The sequence below is a fragment of the Morone saxatilis genome, unplaced genomic scaffold (assembly GCF_004916995.1).
Source record: "Morone saxatilis isolate NCDOM2014 unplaced genomic scaffold, NCSU_SB_2.0 Contig16, whole genome shotgun sequence".
Classification (NCBI taxonomy): domain Eukaryota; kingdom Metazoa; phylum Chordata; class Actinopteri; family Moronidae; genus Morone; species Morone saxatilis.
In genome coordinates, this window is record NW_023339718.1 from 3,329,798 (window position 1) to 3,340,884 (window position 11,087).

Here is an 11,087-nt window from a genome sequence, read left to right on the forward strand (position 1 = left end):
GAGGAGGACGAGGAGGAAGGGGGGGGGGTCTAAATGAACAAAAATGTCAAATACACATATTAAAACTTAAATGAAATAGCCGCGAGGATGCAGGCAGAGGAGGAGATTAAAACTCAAAGGGATACAAAGTCTCGGCGCCCTGAGGTGGTGATACTGTAAGAGATGCAAATAGTAAAAGTGAGCACCATTCTCCATAATAATTCCAGCTTAAACTACAGAGACAAAGGGAGATTTGTGTCTGGTGACAAATAACAGAACGCCCCGTGCTTCATTATAAGGCTGCTACAGAGGGTCAGTATTAAACAATGGCAATACAGTAACCCTAAGAGTCAGGTTATAGCATCATTCCAATAGACAGATATGTGGACTGTTGCACTTTTATTGTGTCATTAAACCTTCTGGGGTTCAGTCTGAAATAGCAGACACAGGAATAAATGACATTCCCCATGTTTTCCTTTACTGCTCACCACAAAGGATATCAATTAGGCAAAGGTGTCAGTTACAATGGCGCTTCTGAGACTACCGCTCCTTCTTTATATTGTGCTTATATCATTAGAAAAAGAACAATTTTCACAGGCACGGCTAATCACCTATGAGAGAAAGAGTGGGTGGTGACATCAAATTGAACCGTGGAAATGGAACAGGAATTAGATGCACTTAGCCATCACATGTTAATGGCAGCAATCAACAGCCAATTACCCAGCGTACTTGAGTACCTTGACAAGTGCAGGTGTACCTACCCTACAACTAACACAGGCCTCTTTCATGCATTTCCATAAATTCGACAGTAAACTCCCTCTCTGATTGAGCGTGCATGTTTCATTGGGGTTGCAATTAAGCAGTATTGTTAGGGAAGTGTCAAGTGTGGATCGCGAGGAAAAAAAAACCCTCAAGGGCAACAATAAGATGTATTTTACCTGCATGCATGTAAATCAATAAAGCTGTTATTTGTTTATATTAAAATGACCTTTGTTGTTACTGCCTAGAGAAATGTTCATATTGCTTATATGCGTTTGCTGATTTGAACATTTTGAAATCAATGTTCAGAAGTGTGTTGGCAGGCAGCGGTTTTTTTGTGTGTGTGTGTGTGCAACCGGACAGTGCAGTGGTGTCACTGCCTGGCACAGCTCTCATTGTGAACATGATCCAGGCGGAAGATCTGCTGCTGATGCTGATGATCTCTGTCACTGGGGTGGATTTCAGGGCTCAGCTCTGACTGCTGCCCTGACAAGTCTAGGAAAACACACACACACACATATGCATCAGATGAACACATCAGCCTTGCACACACTGCGAGGGCCAGCGTCCCAGTATGACCCACTTTGATTATTCTGTCCTTAAGCAACAGGTGACGGGGGCTTCCCCGGATGTCATCTGTGTCGTTGGCCTCTGTTCAGAGACAGCATTCAGGACCCAGGGAGAGCTGGCTGGCAACATGCCCGATCTACAAGTGAGCTGTCCTATCATTGACATCAAGTAAGCCGAAGATGTCATGTCTTCATCTTGTGAGAGTTCAATCCCCCTTTCAGGATGGATCAAGCTCTCTGTCGCTGGAGAGAGGCTGTGCAGATAAGTGTAACAGGTCATACAGTACTTACTCCAGGGAATGTCTAGAAAATAACCCCTGGGATACAGGCGTGCTTAATAAAGGCTGCTTTATTGGTGATCATGGAGCAATAAATTGCACAAGTGTGTGTATGTGTGCTCTGTATTCCGCAAGACTAGATTTTAAATGTGCAAATACAAACCCTAATTCAGAGCTGAAGTGTGTGTTGTTGCACATGTGTTGGCTGCTATTTTTGTGTTTCCAGGCGCAGGAATGTGTTTAGTATGAGCCCTGCATGGCCTGGTGTTCAGGCTACAGTCCATCTGGTGGACAGCACTGTAAGCTGCAGCAGTGGCGAGCCCTGAGCCCAACAGCTGCTAGACAGACTCCACGCTAGGGAGGTTATCAAGATGTAGGAAAAAGACATAAAAGAGAATGTGTGGAGGCGCATTAATAATCTCATTTTAAACTATTTTTGAAAAGAAAAGTAATAATATTATTGAACCCACTGTTTATTTCTGTTCTGTTAAGATGTTTTTTATTATTGCTGGTCAAATAAATAATAGTCTGCCGGTGACTAATAGCACAGTCTTCACATGAAGCCAACACATTTTATAATATTCAATATAGTACAATATGAGCATTGACAGTCCATTAGCTTTTAAGAATGACCTGTTCCTTCCCTCCTCTTTCTCTCACTTTTGTTTGCCCTCCAGCTACTTGACTTGTTCTACTTGACTCCTGAACCATTTTAATATCAGGCTGCCATGGGTTTCCTTCCTGTAAGCCAGCGCCTTCATATTTCTGTTTCTGCCCTCCCTGAACGAGAGATAAAAACTGGAGTTCTAAGCATGCTGTTGGTATATTCTACCAGTGTATATTAATAGAGTTAGTGACCCTGTTAATGGCCCTTTTAAACACCACGGAGAGTGTGCAAGGAGGACAAATGTTGAGAAAATATTTTGGGTTAATATAAAAAAGCACCTGTGACCTCCTGCTGCGTATGACAAAATGCAAAAAAAAGTTGATTTGCTAAAAGAGGGTATTAATGCACTGATTGTAGAGTCTGCTTTTTTCTGGAGTTTCTTTCAGCACATTAGCCTCCAATTGCATAGACATAGTATAATGTCATTGTGATATAACAGCCAATTTTTTATAAATCTAAATACAATGCCGAATCCATGTACAATGCTAGAAAAATCTAAGAAATCAATATAATTCAGAATGCCAGCTCAGTTTTATTAGTGCTAAATGCAACAGCTAGTTAACAGTTCATATTAATCACTTTTGAAATGACATCAATAAAGCAGCCCAACGGAAAAATGGCAATTAAGCATTTATTGGCCCAACGTGATCAGTGTTGTCAGAGGTCATGTGCAGACATCAATGGCAGTGTGTGTGTGTGTGTGTGTGAGAATGCACGTACAGTTTGTGTGCTTGTGCATGTTAAATCTGGCCCAACTTTCTCCTTATGACAAACAGCCTCTATAAAAGACGCATGCCTGTCTCGCTGCAGCAAACCTCTTATGCTCCGTCTCTCTGTCACTGGCACTTCATTGCTTACTCACAGAGGAGTCCACAATGCTATATATTAATTAAGGGTTTCAGAAACAATAATGGTGACAATAAAGACAGTCCTCCCTCTTTGTCCTCCGCGTTCAGCCGTCAGACGACATTAGGAGGCATTTGAGAGGAGATGGGGGAGGAGGAGGGGATGGAGGAGAGATAGAGCTCCTGCTCCCTGGAATGTAATCTCCCTGATGTTACATGGTGCAGCCTAAACTGATAAATTGCAGATTAAATGGCGGCCACACTCCACTTCACCCTACAGCCTACACCACACCCCCTCAGTTCCACACATTTTTGCTATTCACTGCCTTCTTGGCCTGTCAATTCTGCCTAATCGTGAGAGGCACTAAAACACCAGGTCTTGACAGAGCCAGATCAAGAATGATGAACATCTCTCAATGGCAAAAGACTCGTGCTCCTAACTCTACTAGAAGGCTCGCATCACTTATGCAGAAATCAGCGGCGTGCCAGCATCCAGGAATTATGCCTGCTGACAGGAGATGCATGAGGTACGCATTGTGCGGCTGGAGCAGCCTTGACAAGTTATAGTTAACTGCAGCAATGGCGACCCCGAACACAAAGGATACAGCAGCTTATTAATGGTGGAGCATCCATGTCAATAATCTCTGCTTTTGGGTTGTGTCCAGAGTCATGCATCTTGCCACTACAAGTGGCACACACACACTTGGTCACACAGCATACATGTACGTGACACACACACACACACACACACACACACCGCACACACCTCCTCAGTGTGTATTCTCTCTGGAGTTATGGGCCGGAAAGCTTTCTTTTCCTATAGAATGAAAGGCACAGCAGCTGGAGAAAAAAAATGAAAGGTGAATATAAATATCAATATATACACCTGTGTTTAATTATTTATCTGTTCTCTCAAAAAGCTTGCCTAGGGGAGGTGCCCTCCCAACCTAATCCATAAGCATGAATACAAAGAAATAAGTCATTAAATTCCTAACCGCATGTTGCTGATGTCGTCTATGGAAATATTTGTAATGTATATTCTAATTTTTCTGAATAAATTAGGCAGAGATGCATTTCCATGTAAATTTATTCAAGGCGAAAGGAAGAGGAGTGTGGGGGGTGCGGTAAGATCTGCCAGATTATGCATAATTGTAGTATTGTAGCCCTCATTTCTACATCTAGCTCCGTATTGCGTGGTCATTAAATTCTAAAATAATGGCAACCTCACAGCTTCTCTGTCCTAATTGCCCCTTCCATACAATTGCCTTCTCAAGACAATATGATGAAGTGTGCTGTAGGATGTGTTAATAAGATGGCATTTCTAACTGAGGAGGACAATGCTTTGGAGTTGCACTCTCAGTGTATACCAAGTGGAGTGGCTTCACTCACTCACTGTCTTTCTGATTTGCTCACCTTTTCACTGTTTGATGTCTTTGAGGCAGCCAACAACTGAGCTCACTGTAGCCCTGACATATCGGGAGGAAACCGGGATCTCAGCTTGTCTCCACTCATTTCAATATGTGCAGAAATCAAAGAGGGGAAAAAGGCTCATTAATAAAAAGACGTGTCTCTAATCCACTCAGTGGTTGGGAGGAAATTTTTTTAATGAAATGCAACACGTTACCTAATTGCGCGGCTGCATCAGGAGCACAGTATACATTTCAAAGGAAAATATGCATGAATTTCAAATGTAGTATCTCTCAATTGAGACCGGATACGAGTGAGAGGAAGGGAAGGCGAGATCAATCTCTGTGATGATGTGTGAAAAGGGCAAGCTCCTCGCCCAGCATGTACTTTTCTTCATTACCTTTCATTTGGCAACTGAGCATCTTCCACTTGATACAAAATAAACAACTTGAATACAGCGTGATGATATTCAGCCGTCTGCGGCCGCAGTGGAACCTACATTTCCTCATCTGGGCACATTTGTAAACACACATTTCAGACTGAAAGCTTTAGCTGCACTTGCATGATAGAAGGTTATTATAATGTGTTTAAAGTGTCCCCCAGTGGACATTTTGTCCACGCTGAGACTTGGTGGACTCATCACCAGCAGTTCTTCCTGTGCCGCAGCCCCTCACGCACACACACAACACCCCAGAGTGCTCTCCTTGTAGCCTAACCCACCTAAACATCCTCTCAGCTCACTCTGCCTCTGACGTTTAGCCATGCTTCATCTCCGCATCCTTAAAAGCAGAAATTAATGACAAGCACAAAGCTGCTCATTTATAATTGCTTCATTATACTGTTGTGTTCTCCTGACAATAATGGTGTTGCTGGTGTTTTTCTAATTATATGGCATTTTTTTTGCTCGTTATCAAGGACTTCAGGTAATTGTGGAGAAAATAATGACTGCCTGCCTGCCTGCTTCCTCTGTCTCTCATGGATTGCACATCACAAACAGTCTCAGTGCAACCAAGAGCCTTATCAAGGAGGCTGCTGGGTTGCCTTTTAAAGCCGACTCCATTTACACTGCTAGTCATCAGTGGCCCAGTGGCTCAAGCATCTCTAATGAGCAACTTGTATTCAAGTGTTTAACTCAAGGTTTATGACAGTTTACAATTAGCTTCTGTTTTTGTTGTACTTAAACCACAGCTTCTCCTTTATTCTTTTTCTTTAATTCTCGTTTTATGTTAGTCCTCCTTGCCAACATGTCTCTTAAGACTCGAGGTGATTGGGATAAAAATAAATACAGCCTTCTTAAACTATTTTCAAATGAATAATAGGAAACTTGGAAAAAACATGGATGAAACCCCAGTCTGTGGCCGTATACGTCTCAGATCTGATCTCTTGCAACAGTGATGATAACATCACTAATAATGCTGTCTGTGTAGTGTGATTTCATTCAGCTGTGGGGAGATTAGTGATTTGCATTTAATACCCGGTGTGCTCTGCTGTTCCTTTTTCATGCAACATTGCCGGATATGGATGATGACATTATAATAATTAAAGAACATTATGGACAGAGGGCGCCTTGCTATTTGCTGCCGTGCGTAATGGCGGCCAACACTGTTATTTCTATTTGAAGAAGGCATCCAAGTGTGAAATAATAATACTCCCTCCAGGAATACCATTGTCATATTTTATTCGTCAGTGTAAAAAGATGAAACAGAAAAACATAATAAAAAATGAACTCTCACTCTTCATTTCCATCCTTCTTCCTTTTGTTTTTTAATTCTGCTGTTGCAGCATCCAGCAGCATTGCCTGTCTGAAAACCTCAGAGGCGGACTTAATTAGTTGCTAAGAGAAAGCTGCCAGTGGTGGGGAGCTAAGAGAGTGGGGCAGATTTTAGTTTGCTCTGAACTTTGCTAATTATCAGGTAGGATGTAATTTTCTCCGGTCCCAAGAGGCGCCCAGCAGAGAGCTGCACCAACTAAAAGGAGAGAAACAAGGCTGAGCCCTGAAAAAGTATGAAATATTGAGCGTTCCGAATAAATCCTTTCTTCTTCCAGATCACTAAGAGTTATTCTTTTTCTGCCATTTCTGGAGGTGTGATTATAGTCCAATGCAGTGACACATCGCAAACACTACCTGAGAGGGTGTGGGAGAGAGCCTTTGCACAATAGTGATCATGGACAGGTGGAAACAGGATGTAGTACGGCTCCGACTGGGGAAGGCAAGCGCAGGGCGAATATCATTTATATCCAGCAATGTCTGAGCAGTGACAGGGACTGTGTTTAGCAGGTTCCTATCCCACATGCATCACATTATGATTCTGAAGTGCCTCAGACGAAAGAGGAGGTTGAATTGCCGTTGACCTGAGTGAGCTAAAATGACATAGATTCAGACAAATAGAGCACTGAGCTAACCGGGAAAACAAGATGGATGTCTAGTGGCAGCACATCTGCACAGGCTCCCTCTCTCTCTCTCTCTCTTTCTCTTCCTGTGTGTGTGTTTGGTGAGCCCAAACTTTTGACATTTTCCCCAGTTACACCACATCTAAAGCCGTCTGGATGCACACTTAACAGGCTTGCATACATGCAACTTAAAACTGTATTACGCAATTCCTTGATTCACAAACACACATTTCTTCTAATGTTGCCATGACTCAGAGAAGATCCTTTGACTGTAAACTTGACATTAAATTTAAGGACTATTCAGAGGGATCTCTCTGTGTTCTAAAATGTCAGCGTGAAGTTTTCAGAGCGGCTTTTACAAGCTTCCCAGTTTAAATCTTGGCAGACTCTTCTGTGTGCGAGCGAATCACCATGGTTGCAGCGTCTAATATGCACGCCCCAGTGCATTGAGAAAATAGAGTTAACCCTTCCTCCACGTGGTTTAATTGTCCCTCAGAAGACCCCGTGGACATTGGATCTTATAGTTGAAGTACCAGTCTCTTTTCTACAGCCTCAAACCCCCCCTCTACCCCCCGACACCAGCAGCACCCCCACCCCCACTTTCTCTCCCCTCTCTCTGGGGCTGGAGCGGGCATTCGGAGACTCTTGATTTGGTCCTGTCTTTATTTCATCACAGGCATCTTCTCAGCTTGCTCCTTGCCGTGGTGCTTTAGTGCCACAGCGTTCAGCTTTATTAACCCCCCTAAGCAAGAAGTACCTAAGGGAGGTCAGACACTGGTCGTTAAAAATCTATTGTGACTTGTCTGAAAAATGAATAAATGAGCACATTATTTCCCCCCGTTCCGCAGCCCCGGTGCGCTGTTTGTCTAATCAAGTGCGGGAGCAGGCAAAGTCAACCAGGGTTGACATGCACATTTTATTTAAGTTTTTGTCTGTCAGAGGAGTTTAAATGTGTAATGAACAAAGAAGTGGTGATTTGAAATATAATCCCATTACACTGATGAAATTACAAAGACGGCGAGAGTTCACAAATCATGCTCATTGTTTTCTATCATGAGCGATGCCCCTGTTGAGGTTGTGGCGCGAGGAGGAAGGGCAGACCGTGAATGAATAGTGACAGCACTGTAAGGGGATTGGGAGTGCAGCACGGCCCGGCCTCGCTGCACCTCCCCGTACTGGGAAATGCTAAAGGGCTTTGTTCTTGCCTCTGCCGTGGCTCAGGGTGAACTCATTAGAACGGGACCAACACAAAATTACAGCACCAAAAGAGTCTTGGTCAGAGTAGAGGTGGACATATTTAGGAAAAGAAGTCTTTTTCCAAACGCTGTTAATGATCCAGCACACCAAAATGGGATTTTCAGACTAGAAGTTCTGGTATCATTTTATGTATTACGCTTCTTTACAGAACCACATCACTGTAATGTGCAAGGAGCACAAACTTTGTTTTTCGTGAATGGAAGTTGAGATAATGTACTGTGTTGCCACTGCTAATATTTGTATCACCACCAATGTTACCTTCAAGCAACTTTGAGGATGGACAACATCAACAAATCATGATTGAACTGTTCGCTTCTCTTTTCGAGTCAGGCTTGTAAGATTTTGTCTTAAGGATTAATATAGCTGTGTGTGCAGAAGCTGCAGAAGTCCTTTGATGTCTGCCTTTGATAAGGAGGGTGCTAACAGTTAGGCCCGTGGCTTAGAAAAAGTTGCATCTAACTTTAAGAAAAAAAAAAACATTGCAGAAACTTCTGTTTTAGTTTTCTACAGCTTTAATTGGAAGCCTCATATGCCCCTTAAACAACATCATCTGAAGCTAATAAGACTTAAAAAGTACATCTGGCTCTAAAATGCTTACCATTTTTAACACTAATGAACTGAGGCATGCAGTACAGATCGCCAAACTGCAGGGAGATGTACAGTATATTCTGGAGAATTCCCCTGCTGCACAGGAGCTCATAAAACACATCTGAAGACAGGAACTTGTATCTGGTTATTCGTGTTTAATTGGAGGCGCTGAGTGATGCAAACTAGGTTTTAATGCCCTCCCCTGCTGCCTGACTACAAGTAGCATCAGTGTTGCCACCCCTCCTTTTCCATCTATCCTTGCAGAAATGACCAAACATACTGCTAACAACGCCTCTTACAAACTCCCTTCTAAATGTGGCAACACAACATGCAGATATTAGACGCTAAATGCGTCTAAATGCCACAGTTTTGTTTTATCTCCTGGCATGCAAAGAAGTGCAAAAGAATTTGTGACAATCCTGCCAAAGATACTGTCGCATGACTCATGTGGGAACTTTATTAAATCATGTTTGTTTCAGATTATTTTTGGTTTCTAATTGCCATATTAAAGTGCCGGGATTTATAATGTGATACTTATGCCATTAGTCCCAGGAAGTCTTGGCTGCCCTCTAAAGCCCGTGGCAGGGCTGAAAAACCAACATGTAAAGTGAGAAAGCTGGGTGTCATCCGTGTGATGTATTAAATGTAGATCCAATCGAGTTGACAATTACATCATTCAAAACAGAACGACAGGGAGGCTCCGCTAAACCTTCCGACTGTAGGGGCCATTTGATATTAATTTTCTTTAACTGTCACATGTGTTCTCTGGCGAGCTTTGTCGAATGTCCGTTTTTTCGTTAAACACTTGACACAACGTTCTGTCTCGAGCTATTACGCTCTCTTCGAGGCTTTGATCTTCTCCATGTACAATATAATAGCTCATCCTGTAAACATGAGAACAGATTGAATAAAGAATACTTTGCTTTCCCTTGGCCCTGGAAAACAGTTCTGTCATGTGCTGTCCACGCTCATCTCAGCTCTGGGCTGGCTGTGGCGCCTTTATTCAATGTGACAGAGGAGAGCTGGGGACTCTTTCTCCTGGCACCCCGGTACGCGCCACACTGACACTCTCCTCTGAAGTGCCACATTAATTCTAATAAAGCGCTGCCTTACCAGGGCCCATGAAGACCAGGGCTGTTGGGGGGGGGCAGACGCTCGTATAAATACCAGGCTTAATGAAGGGAGGCAGTGGTGGCGCAGGTGGCGTGGCAGTGCAGGTGGCACCTCTCGCCCCCAGGCTCCTGGGTGAGTCCGCTGCCACTGCCACTCCAGGGGGCACAGCAGCAGAGATTGCATTTTAATTACCAGGTACACCTTGTCCTCCTGATGGGTCACCGCCTTGGTGGGAGTGAGTCTGCAGACGTGCCTGTTTTCAGACCTGCTTCATCTCTACCTGCATGTTTACAATGAGATACTCCCCTAAAAGCTGTAACGTAATGCTCGAGCACGAAAAGGGATCTTATTGTTCATGCTTGGCCTGTCACCATTCAACATAACTAATTCTGTATATGGGAGAGACCGGCATCTTCCCTGAATTATGTCCACCTCTCTCCCTGTGGGGAGGCATCCATCCAGCCCCAGTCATTGCTAACCCTCCCCCTGAGGAGCTCCATCCACAGGGAGGTCCACACCTGTTTCCTCCCCCTTCCCTCCTCACTCTGGAAAAATCATCTCTCTCCCTCTTCCAGTTGTAACTCAAAACTCTTGACATTTCAAATGCTTCCTCAGTTGCAGATTCGAGTTTTGTTGCGAGCGGCGTACCTGGGTGAGAAATGGATCATGGTTTCACGGCACCCATCCCTTCTGTGTGTCGAGACCCCGTGCAGATGGGTGATGAGAGGGCCTGGATTGGGGGTGGGGAGGGAGGGTTGTGTGTCCAGGACATGTGAAGACACCACCACCGACACCCCCACTCTCTCTCTCTCTCTGGAGACGCTTCTGTCAGCACACACCAGCACTCAGCAGCACAGATGTTGTTGCATTGTCTGGAGCACCAAAGCCCAGATCAGCCCAACTGGGAGCTTCTACTCATTAGCTATTGTCTCTGTGTGTCTGACTAGGCCTTTGATGAATGCAGCAGTTAGCCAAAGATCAGACACCAGACAGAGAGAACAGAAAAACGATGCATCTATCCATCTGAAAGATACAGTTCAAAAGATAAAACCCGGCTATATTCAGCATGTTCAGATGACCATTGCCGATTTCACGTTTATTTCACATTCAGATTCATTATACATTTGCACTATTTTTTCCAAAAAATGCAAACCACAGTTGAGGTGCATCTTCCCCCTGGTTGTACAGTTTGTCTTTTAGCTTTTTCTGCACTCAGCAAACATACTATATCATC